We start from the raw sequence: 12,707 nt of genomic DNA on the forward strand, positions 1-12,707 counted from the left end.
CATGACTTAAAAAGAATGTTTTGTTGATAAAATGAACCAGAGTTTCATAGAATTGTAGAGATTGCTTTATTCTCTCATTAGCAGGAGTTCTATCTAACACACTATGTTTTTCACCATTAAAGAGATTAGTAGAGAGTTCCATGCGGCATGTATAAGCAACAAGAAAATGTATTTGATGCTGTCATGTGGTAAACTACTAAAATCCTTGTGTCTGTTTGATACTTTGTGACCTTCAATTGGGGAGGGAGGGATCATTCTGATCAGACCCCATGAGAGAATCATGTTATGGAAGAGACTTAGGTATACATCTGGTGTCCAATAACTGCCAAGAGAAAATACTATGCATTCTGATTGGTTATTGGAGTTTTTCACTTCAGATCTACATTTGTATTTTCTTTCTCTTTGAAGGTTGTAATTGGGTTTGATCCTTAACTCTTGTTGCAGTAGTTACTTGTGAAGATTAAATGACAGATGATGGGCTTCCTTTGCCTTCCACTCAGAAAAAGCATACCATTCTCTCTGCCATTGTGTGCTGCACGGAATCTAAGGTCATTCTAAGTTCTGAACTGAAGAAGCTTCTTGGATGAGAAGCGAAACATTTTAAAGGAAAAAAACCCCAAGAAAATCCAGTTGCCTTTTGGAAAAGCACCTTGGGACAACCATGAGCTGGGTGATTAAGATTCTCTATAGACATGGGGGACAAATGTTGATTTCTGGCTGTACTTTTAAACCTTCTACTTTAAACAATTTGGGGCCGCATTACCTTTTTCTCTGATACTGAAACATTTAGCAAAACCCACAGATTATGAAGTACCCAAGGGTTTGGGTGATGGAAAGAGATTCTAAAACAGAAAGGTAAAAGAACCCAAGAAAGCAGGCCACTATTTAAACTCATCTTTTAATCTCATTGTACATTATATTAGTTTCCTCTTCTTTTTCCTTCTCCCATCCCTCAACATTTATATTCTGGATTTATACTTCAGAGACAGTAAAGGTGAGAGGTACAACACTGAAGAGCCTAAGAAAATAGCTAAGATATTATATTGCGATAAATCACACAAACTAGATAGTATTCTCTGAGTGTCTTGGAAAAAAAAAGACTGTAGTCTTGGAAGAACTGGATTACTGCCCAAAGTATGTAGTTTATCATTGCGCATAGCCGCAGCAGCGTTAAAACGGTAGACTGAGTGTCTGGTCTTGCTTTAAAAAAAAAAAAAAAGTATAAGATTTGTGCAAGGGACATTGGAGGAATACATTTCATTAAAATATTACAATACAAGGTTACTTCAATCTTCTAATGTATACTTTCATCTTTGTAGGATAAAAAAAAAAGAATGTGATGAGAGTTTATCATCTGAATTAGAAACATTGTTTTTTGTGTTGGGACTCCAAATGGAGAGATTCATGTCCAGGCTGCCACTTAACCACAAAAATTGCTAGATGACTTTAGGCCAATCGCTCCCTTTTAGGGTAATCTACCTCTCAGGGTTGTTATGAGAATAAATTATTGGAGACACCCACCCACTCTCTATCACCAGAAAAAGCACAAAGTGTAAGCAAACAAAATATAAGCATATTCTGTACTACCGTAGTACGGTACAAACAAATACTTTGGATTTGTATACAGTATATAAAACTGATTAACTGAAACTTTGCAGCTGAAAAAAAAATACTTATGTGATATTTTCAGCAAAGAATCTTTTTTAAAAACTCTGTTGACAAAGTTTTATAAAACTGAGTATGTAGCCTCTAAAATTCCTTTCCATAGTATGCAGGCATTTAAGATTACATTTTATTCTATAGCTGTTCTTAAGTGAAGATCATTAATCTAGACTGAATCAAATATATTCTATAGTTCAGAACACATCCTAGGAAGAACACAACATGAATATTATCCCCAGGATGCATCTCTCTCTCTCTCTTCCTTCTCTTTGACAATATGACAACATTTTTGGAAGTGGTTTGCCCAGCCTTTTTCCTAGAAAGAGTGACTGGCCCAAAATACCTCAGTTGGTTTTCATGACTAAGGCAGGACTAAAATTTAGAATAATTTATGTTCTGCTACTCTATCTTTATAATTTTATTTTATATAGCTACAATGCCCTACTGTTGAAAACTAAAACTAAAAATGATTCTCATGATATATCTGTAGGTGCATTCAAACACAATGCCTTATATACTGCTCTGAATGTTTGCATTCAAATAGAACCCACAGATGTGTCTCAATATGATTGTGAGCTAGGGCATATTTTACTAAATATAAACTAGATAATGAATTTTAGATCTACCTATGTTTGGTGATCATTTAGCAACTGGCACCGATATGGTAATACTTAATCTGGAATCATAATACTTTGCAACCCTAGGAACCAATCCAAGTGACTACATCCCAAAGATAACAAATGATATTATCTTTTGTTGGATCTGTCACCTCTGTATAACGCTTCAGATGTTTATGGATGTGGAAAGCAAACATCTGTATTTTGTTTGGTAGGAAAAAATGACCTACAATCCATAAAGAAGATCAACCTGTTTAAATAAATGGAGGAAATTAACCATTGCAATATTTTTTTTCCAACAAGCTTGGCCTTTTTGCAGTGTTGTCTGGTTTTTTCCTCTACCTCATGGAAAAGGGAAGGCATTAGCGTATTGGCTGGCAGCTTAACTGCAATTAAACTTTGGGTGTTCCTCCTGCATTCTAAGTACTCCACTTGAATGGAACAGTAAGTCAGTAACTCTAATTGAATGGTTACTTACTAGGGACTAAGGTTTATTGCACTCCATGGGACCGATTTCTGTGTTAATATGAATAATACTCATTTAATTTTTAAACCTCTTAAATGTGCTTAAAGTGGATCTACAGTTATAGGACCCTGTTATTGATACTGAATAGCTATATTCTACACTGAAAGCCACTTTAGGAAGGCTGCCATTTTGAAAAAAAATGGTGAAAAAAGCATTTAAAAGTAAATCAGAAAAGTATACAGTTTCTATCAAACTATTATTCTATTTTTCAAAATCTTTATGTAGTATTCCGTGGGGACTACAGTTAATGCTTGCGCAGTTTCTAATTTATCACTTGATGAATTGATTCAGGGCAGAATCTGATTAATACCCATCACTCTTTTTGCCACGATGGCTAATATTCCTGTAATAGTGCAAAACCTGCCCTTATTGCTGCAGCCACCAATATGGCTTGTGAGGTGTCAAAAAAACCCCACCTCTTTTATGAAGCTAATGCTATTGCTGCAAGATTTTTTTTTAAAAAAAAAAATCCTGAAACTTTTATTTTTAAAAAATCTACTCTGATATGAGGATGACTTGCACAAACAAGAACAGTGAGATAGGTAGGGCATTAGAACTATCCTCAATTTTTTCATTTCTATTCCTTTTCCAACACCACCATGGTGGTGATCTCTTCATCTTGATTACTTTTTATATGTAATTTAATTTTTTTTTTCATTTGTTGGTAAGAGTGAGAAATGCCTCTGGTTGTACAATCTGATCCTGACTCGTTTAATATTAGCATTGCCCCAGCTTGCTATTTCTTCCAAGCTTTGTAGAGAAAACACTCATATTAATTTTAATTAACTAAAATGAACGATCTCAGCAGGTGGCAGCATTGGCCAATGCTGTCTGTCTTTGGCAGGTAGGCAGGGTCAGTCTTGATTAATCCTTGAGAAAGCACCAGGAGATGTCAGGGTTGTAGACTTGATGGAGGGTCCCAAAACCTTTGGAAGGAAGTGGCAAACAATTTCTATAGCATTGCCAGCAAAACTGCATGGATGTGTGAAGGGGTTTCTTACTTAAGGAACCCAGAAGCATTTGCCCATCATGCCTCGCCTCAAAAAGCTAATTAGGGTTACAAGGGAAGCTCTTGTTCCCTTTTTGCTTGCCAGCAAGTTATGCTCACCAATCGATTACATCTGCTTATTTCAGCTGCCTCACTCTTTTTCTTCCCCGCCAAATGGGTTAGGATTAGGGCATTGATCATCGGCTGACAGTTATCTCTGTGAATTTATCTACCCACCCCCGTTATTCCAACAAGGATATCACATTAATTATGTTCACAGCAGGTCAAAACTTTTTCAGACAGAGGTTTTTACACTGGCGGCAAGCGAAAAAGGAACAAGAGCCAGAGGAAGAATCAACCATGATACACTGTTGTACAAGTTTGGGGAACTGAAACACTCGGTAAGACAATTTAGAGCACTTCTTTATGATTGACGGGAGAACGCTATGGATGCATCCACACAGTCGTAAGAGTCTTTTTACCTCTACCTATAAAACACATGTCTCCAGCCACCTGCCCTCAGGACAAAATTCATTGTTCTTAGCAATCGGCTATATTGTTTGGGTTGATGGCAAATGTAGTTCCAGGATCCCCCGGAGGCCATCAGCCAGTGGAAAGTTGCTATACACGTGTAATTATTGCAATTAAATCTTACTGAAAAAAGCCTCTGGGATTAACTGCCGAGGAGCAGGCGCAGAAAGCTTGGGTTTGTTTGTTGCGTTCAGAAGCAATCCTTCAGTTTCCAAATTATTATTATTTTTTTTAAGCCGCTCGTCCTGCGCTACGATCCAATCCTACGGGGAAGGGAGGGAAACCAAAAGCCAGGTCCTTCCACAGCAGGGCAGAATGACATTTCCTCCCGTGAAACCAAAGGGGAAATGGCCCTGTATACCATGCAGCGTGCACACGCCTTCCTAGAGCCATGCATCCCGCGGCAAAACTATAGATCTCCGAGTCATTAAAGAAGCAGATCCCATTTTAAGCAAGCAAGAAAGGCAGCGTCACATCGACGGGGTTGTACGCGAAAGGGACAAAAGGAGACGCGCTCTCTCTCCCCCCCCCACCCCCATTTGTTTGATTTTTTTTCCTCCCCCCTGGAGACTCTATGGTCCAGGCACACCAAAGCAGCTCAAAAGAGCTAGAAGGGCGGGCCGGTTACGTAAACGCTCCCAGCAGCCCGAAGGAGAAGGCGGGCTCGGCCTCCTTTGCTGGCGGAGGAGGGCGCAGAAGGCGTAACCCGCCGCGCGCAACCCATTTGCTGCCTCACTTCCCTGGGCGGAGAGAGAGAGAGAGAGAGAGAGAGGGGGGGGGGTCGATTACGTAAAGGCTCCAGCCCAGCTCCAGCCAATCCCCTGGGCGATTTTTAGAGGCGGAGCCGGAGGGAAAGGGGCGTGACTTAGCCGAGCTTGCCTCGCTCCTGTGCCGTGGCTTGATATTATTAGTAACAGCCCCGGCAGCGGCAACAGCAGCAGCAGCAGCACCGGCCGCCGAGGTGTGGACGGTGCTTTCGTTTTATCCCGGAGAAGAAGGGAAGCGAAGCACCTCCCCACTCCGGTCCACCCCAACCCCGAGCAGCGGAGCAGAAAGCGGGCCGAGGAATCCGCGAGATGAAGAAGCCTCCTCTGGCCGCGCTGGAAATCTCCCCCCGTCAGGCGTGTCCTTTTTAATCGAGGGATCCAGCGGGAGAGGAGAGCCGGGCTTTCCCTCCAGAGGCGGCAGCGCGACGGCGAGGCGAGCTGACTTCTTGGCAGGTAAAGCCGCAAAAAAGGGCGGCGGGGGAGAGAGAGGCGAGAGCTACCGATTGCCGGCGCATCTCCCAAGGCAAAAAAGGCTGGTGGAAGGAGAGAAGTAGCACTGCCCGCGCAGGGTCCGTCTACGTGTCGGAGGTGGGCTCTGACGGAGGGGTGTTGGCAGGGCGAGCGCGTTGAGAAAGGGGAGGCAACCCGCAACTTTGGCCAGCGCGTCTGCCCCACGTCTGGCGGCGGCGGCGGCAGCAGCGCGCGATCCCCGGTTGCGAGAAAGCATTTTTGCGCGGCATCACCCGGGCTCCCCAGCTGTGGTTTGCAGTGGCGCGCAAGGCCGGTGGAGCAGCGGTAACTTTCTGGCTCGGCTTTTTTTTTTTTTGGCTTTTTTTTTTTTTGGGGAGCCCCGGGTGTGTTGGGAGGCTTCAGTCGGTGGGGTGTGTGTGTGTGTGTGTGTGTTTTGAGTGTGAACCGGTTAATGAGGAGTAGCTATCCCGGAGGCAGGGTTGGGGCAGCTGTTTTGGAAGGCAGGAGGAGAAGAAGAAGAAGAAGAAGAAAGAGCGGGCGCGATCACTTCATTTTTCTTTTCTTTTTAAACGAAATGAATCTGCTTGCTGGTACGAAACGGCCCCTCTCCTTAAAAAGCTTGGCTGAAGCTTGGCGCCTTCGCTTTCTTTAAGGCCGAGGGAGCTATATAGCAAAGGCTGGTCTTTTCCCCAGACTCAACGAAGTACGCAGTAAGGTTTCGCACGGGACTCCGTGCTTCTCTCTCTCTCTCTCTCTCTCTCTCGGTCTCTTGTCACCTAAAAGACGCGATCACAGTGCTTGGAAAGGTGGCCGGGAAGAGTCTCTCTCCTTTCAATTTCATCTCTCTGGAGGGTTGTGGCTTGAGGGCAAAGCCTACTGCTGCTTTAGCCCACAGCTGGTGCCGATTGTCTTGCTGGCTTGGCTGCGGATCATGGACTCAGGACCGGGTGGGCGGATGAAAGGATCAAGAGAGGCTTAAGCACTTAATGTTCCTTCCTTTGCTTTCTCGCTGGGAGATTGCTACTGCGGAGGAATTTGTCTCACTCACATGGCTCTCCTTCGCATCATGGTTCCTCTTTAAAAACGAGGAGGAAAATACTGGATAGAGGGGAATCCTTAAATTGGGGGGCTGCTGAGGATTTTCTGTATGGTCCAGCCACTGGATTCTGGTTTTTTTGTTTTTAATGTCAGAAGTCAGTGGGGAATAGTGCACTGGTGTCCTTGAACACATCTTAACTCCTTTCCCTGGATAGTAAGCAAACACCATTACAGTATTGATGCCTGTCCAGAATTTCCATTTCTCTCTTTGCCAACGTATTTGAGCTATATTTTTTTGGATTTTGAAATTTACTATTTTGGTTGCCCCTTGATCCCTTAAAATCTTTGCATCCAGTCCCCCCCTTTCTCCCCCCCCCAAATCTTCTACTTCCCAGTTTCTATGGGATAATGCAGCTAAGGTCCATTGTGCTCCTAAGTACAGCTATTTATAAAGCATGCAAAATCTTAACCCCAAAGTGAATTATATTCAGAGAAACGGGGCTGTATACATTTTGCAAAGATTTTGGAATCAAATCAATATTGTGTATAAAAGAGATGCAGTTGGATCCATGAATTGGATACAGTATGTCACTCCATCCAGCAAATACATTCAAATTTTAGTAGATCTTCATGCTTAGGTATTCTTGGGATTTCTATGTATATTTGCTCAAAGCTAATAGTGAGTCTTCTTTACAAGTAAGTGTGCCTATAAACTTCATGGAAACTTCTGAGTAAATATGGAAAAATCAGGTAGTTAAGCTGCAGTCTTACATATATCCCCTTAATGAGGAAATAGGTATAAAAACAGGGTGTGTTTCTGTCGGTAGGTTTTCTTCTCAGTCCTATATAACAGGAGCAAAATGCCTGTAATTATTCAAATCTATCAGGCTGAATTTTAAATACAGAATAAAGTAATTTTGAAGGCGATTGACATTGCTTAAATGAGCTCTTAAGAATATGAGATCCAGCAAAACATTTTTGTAAATCAGTATTCGGAAACGATACAATTTAAGATGACGTATTTACCTATTGGCCATAATACTAAAAGGAGGCATTTCAATATTTTGACTACAGGCTGCTAGTAACTATATGGACTCTATGCCGAGTGATGGTCTCACAGGAGAGAGCAGCCATGAAATTGCTTCCTCCCACCCCCCAGAACCTAGTTGTAAAGCAGGATTATGTACTTGATTGCATATTACTTTAAGGTCTCACTTTTTTGACTTATTAAGTAAGTAAGGCTATGTGTTTTTGTTTTGTTTTTAAATGTATGCTTATATAGCAGAAAGACATTAAGATCAAACACATCATCTAGATTTATATGTAATACGTATAGTTGAGACTGCTTCTGGTCTAGGAAAAAGAAATGCCGTGACAAGAATGAGTGTAGCAAAATAAAGCTGGTAATGAGAATGGTATACTATATAATTTGTTTAGGATAACATCTTAATTAAGTCTCTTGAGAATGCACCTGAGATCCTGTATTGGAGATTATTTTCTATGTTAACTGGAGGGTTGGGGGCATTCTTACAAACATAATTTGTGATCCTTGTCATATCTCCAGGAATATCTGTACAGTTAATGAATATTCCAGGGAAGAATACGTTAGCAAAGAGAACTTTGCTCCTCATGAGTAGTTATTTTCCATCTGAGAGCAATATCTGTTGGAGTGCAATGTTTTTGATTTTGAAGTCTAATAGTCCAGGGTTTCAGTTTGTTCAGGACAGGGATAAAGAAGGACTTACGATTGCTATTGGGGGCCCATATTGAATGATGATTGCTTTAATTCCAACCAGGTAGTCCTCAACCTATGACCACAATTGAGCCCAACATTTCTGTTGCTAGGTGAGACAGTTGTTAAGTGAACTTTGCCTCATTTTATTTTTCTTGCCACAGTTAAGTGAATCGCTGCAGTTGCTAAATTAGTAACCCGGTTGTTAAGTGAATCTGGCTTCCCCACTGACTTTGCTTGTCAGAAGGCCACAAAAGGTGAACATATGACCTCAGGACACTCATAAATATGAGTCAGTGGCCAAGTGTCTGAATTTTGATCATGTGACTGTGGGGATGCTGCACAATTGAAAGTGTGAAAAATGGTTATAAGTCACTTTTTTCAGTGCTGTTGTAACTTCAAATGGTCACTAAATGAACTCGTAAGTCAAGGACTACCTGTATGCAAGTAGGGGGAAGGTTGATGGAAGTTGTGAGTTACAAGAATTCTGGAGAATGTACTGCAATGTAGGAAATGATGCTTTGATAGAAGACAGTTGCAAACAGTTCCATAGTTTCTGAAGTCAGCATAACACCTGACTTCAATGCTTTTATATCTTTTAAACAAATATTCTCTTTGCAGTTCTAAACACAATTATTAGAAGATAACACCACTATTATTCAATGATACGTTACCCTGAACTCAGAGACATATTTTTCAATAAACTAATTCAATACTTTATTGCATCATATTATGATGTCTGTGTAATTGCTTCAGAAACCAAGATGTCTGATTTAATATTTGGTTCAGTTCTCGTCCAAGCTTATATACAGAGGCACATTGTTCAAGGCTTAAGATAGAGTTAATCTTTCTGGTGTGTGTGGTGAATGTATTTCTAAGGTTTACCTTTAAATATTTTATAACCTCAGTCAGCCTTCTGTATTTAAAGAACCTTATACAGGTGTTAAGCATAATATAAGGATGGAGCTACAGTCCTAAGAAACAATTCACTTTGGTCTTGAGATGGCACATGAGGTCATGTTGGGTTCTTATATGAATGGACTGATTTGCATTAAGAGCCAGTTTGGTGTAATGCTTAAGGGACCAGGTGAGAAAGTGGGAGACTGAGGGTTCTAGTCCTTCCTTAGATCTCAAGCCAGTTGGGTGACATTGGCCAATCACTCATGCTCTCTGCCTGAGGAAGAAAGCAACGTCAAATCATTTCCATAATTTTGCCAAGAAAATTTGCAGGGACTAATCCAAACAGTTCCCAGGAGTCAATACAGGTAGTCCTCGACGTATGACCACAAATGAGCCCAAAATTTCTGTTGTTAAGTGAGACATTTGTCAAATGAGTGTTGCCCTGTTTTATGACCTTTCTTGCCACAGTTGTTAAGCGAATAACTGCAGTGGATAAGTTAGTAACCTGGTTGTTAAGTGAATCTGGCTTCCCCATTGACTTTGCTGGTCAGAAGGTTGCAAAAGGTGATCACGTGTCCTTGGGACACAGCAATGGTCATAAGTAAGAACCAGTTGCCAAGCGTCTGAATTTTGATCACATGATCATGGGGATGCTGCAAAGGTCGTAACTGTGAAACATGGTCATATGTCACTTTTTTCAGTGCCGTTTTAACTTTGGATGGTCACTAAATGAACTGTTGTAAGTTGAGGACTACCTGTAGTCACTTACCCCAGTTTGGATTAGAGTTTCTGTGGATATACTTATCCATCTAATACTATTAGGCAATCAGAAAAATCCCATTTTCCTGTTCAGTCACTATCCAGAATATTACAATTGCAGGCCCATTTGAAATTCATAGTGGTATGCGCTCTCAACTATGATGGCTTTAGCTTCTCCATATGGAATTTGAATTGCCACATTAAAGCGGCTTTTAAAAATGTTACATTATTTTCTATTTTTAATCATTATGCTATTATACTCTTTTGTTAATTAGTCATAAATATGGTTTTCAAATGAATATTTGTGTTGGACATATGGTTTTGAAAAGCAGAATCATCCAACTAGAACTATCATACATTTTTCTGTTGTAGAATAGAGAGAAGTTGGATATCGAGGTGTTTTTAGTTGCTTGAAAATATTAACGAGGAAAAAAAAAAGATTAAGAGGACCCATGATCAGAATAAACTCCTGTTAGAAAAGGGGGGGAATATTGATTAATAATTATTTGAATTATTAATTAATTGACTTAAGTTTGAATGCAAACAATCTCTTCCATGTAATTTAATTTAATTTTGCTGTTATTAATTTAACATGAGCTATATTTTATCCTGGAGTACTGCAATCATTTAAAAGTGAATGTATTCATGATAAAGTATATATATGTAACTCATTTATTTTTGCAAATATTTTCTCTTTTGTGATATAAGTGGGTGACTGCTGAATGGATTTCTTTGCTGTCACTAAACTATTATAGAAATATATGTATGAATGATCTTTCATACCTTCACAGTACTGATTGAAACAGTTTCAGGATTTATGTATTCAGATGTAACTGGAAAGTTTAACTTGTGTGTTTGGCAGCAAGCATCTTAGTATATCAGCTATTTTGTTTGCAACCTTTTAGAAAAAGCTCTCAACATTTAGTGAACTGGTAATAGATTAAAATTACCTTAAAGGTAATTGAACCTCTACATGGAAGAATCTAGTCCTGTTATTGCAGAAGCCAATAAATAAATAAAGCACTTGTTTAAATTCACTGATAAAACAGAATATTTTGTCTCACTTATTTAAGCAAAGGAAAGATTGTGGTAATTATTGCTGCTACCGTGTGGCTTCCCTTTCCTGCCTCCCACAAGCCTTCACTGCTGCTTAAAAGGCTCCTATTTTAAATCCTTGATCTGCTACTTAAGAGATTACACTGCCCAGATGCATGTGCTCAAAGCAGGATTTCTGAATCATAACAGTTGTATAGAGGACAGACTCTTGACAGATACTGCTTGTTGAAATTTGGCATCAGAAAAGCCCCAATTTCCTTGATTTGTTGTCACTATTAGGATCGTGGGCTAATCTAATCACTGTACAGATTTGTGTCTACATAAAAAAGTATGTTGAAAAAGATTAACATATGCAAGTCTGAAATATTTTAAAGACTTGTAGTTTGACTTCTATCTCAAATGGTACAAAGAACATTTAGCATGGTTTTGGCCAAGTTATTCTCATACAATATATCAATGGCTTAATCATATGCTTCCCCCCCGCCCCTTGGGGATTAGAATGTATAGAATGTATCAAGAGCCGTGATGGCCCAGTAGTTAGAATGCAATATTGCAGGCTAAATTCTGCCAACTGCCAGGAGTTCAATTCTGGCCGGCTCAAGGTTGATTCAGCCTTTCATCCTTCCGGAGTTGGTAAAATGAGGACCATTTTACCAACTTCAGAAGGATGGGGCCAATATGCAGATGTTGTAAACCACTCAGAGAGTGCTGTAAAGCAGGGGTCTCCAACTTTGGCCACTTTACGACTTGTGGACTTCAATTCCCAGAATTCCTCAGCTAGCATGGCTGGCTGAGGAGTTCTGGGAGTTGAAGTCCACAAGTCGTAAAGTGGTCAAGGTTGGGGACCCCTGCTGAAAAGCACTATAGAGTAGTATATAAGTCTATGAGTTACTGTTACCAGTAGTTAGTATATATATAAAACAGACCTGTGCCAATCATTCTCTGAGAGACAGAGGCAGATAGAGAGATAGGGATGTATTGGGGGGTGGGTGGGATGATAAAGTGCCAAAATCTAAAATCAACTGCTAGATGAAAGTATCATAGAAAATTCAGAAGTACGGGGTATATTATGGAAGAGAAGAACCATGTTTATTGCAACAATCAATGCATGCCTGCTATACAAGGAAGAGGGACCCCAAACAATGGGGAAAGCAAAAATTTTGATAGAACTCGAGGGCCTCCTAAGGATCTGATTTACTTTGGGAGAAGCAGAGTAGCCCTTGTCCCTGTTGCTGTTCAGCAAAGCGGCTCATGCAGCAGAGATCTGTCTCTGTCTCTCAGAGAATGATAGCTGTATATAGATTAGAAAGAATAATCTTTCAGTGTTGTGCCATGTATATTCAAAGAACACAAATGATAAATTGAAAGGTTTAAATACTCTTTTTCCAGTTTTTTTTAAAAAAAGAAACATGATGTTTCTGAGTTAGCAGAACAGGTCAATACAGGCAGTTGTATTGATCTTGGAATTACAGTCATAAGTTGTGGTTGTTACATGGGTCACTATGCAACCACACCTGATTTTTGCAGCAGTTGTTTTACTAAACCCATTTTCTTCAGTGGGTTTTTTTTTTTCCTTTTTCTTTTTGCCGGAAACAGGAAGTAAATGGTGGAAACTGACAAAAACTGCAGAAAACCATTGCATTGTGACTGTAGGATGCTG

The 12,707-nt window shown here is 40.3% G+C and overlaps 1 protein-coding gene across 6 annotated transcripts in view; it reads left to right on the forward strand.

The window, feature by feature from the left end:
• The first annotated feature begins 558 nt into the window (after positions 1 to 558).
• Positions 559 to 12,707, forward strand: part of GALNT13 (polypeptide N-acetylgalactosaminyltransferase 13) — a 233,083-nt gene continuing 220,934 nt past the window's right edge. For 2 of the 6 annotated variants that reach the window (XM_034425248.3, XM_034425267.3), the window contains exon 1: positions 5,147 to 5,544. The gene's annotated coding sequence lies outside the window, so the exon portion shown is untranslated. Of the gene's footprint in view, positions 671 to 5,146; positions 5,545 to 5,724; positions 5,887 to 12,707 lie in introns of those variants that run through there. The other 4 variants (XM_087881889.1, XM_087881887.1, XM_087881892.1 and 1 more) reach the window with 4 other exon arrangements.

The sequence above is a fragment of the Pantherophis guttatus genome, chromosome 1 (genome assembly GCF_059756535.1).
Source record: "Pantherophis guttatus breed Tessera chromosome 1, ASM5975653v1, whole genome shotgun sequence".
Lineage (NCBI taxonomy): Eukaryota > Metazoa > Chordata > Lepidosauria > Squamata > Colubridae > Pantherophis > Pantherophis guttatus.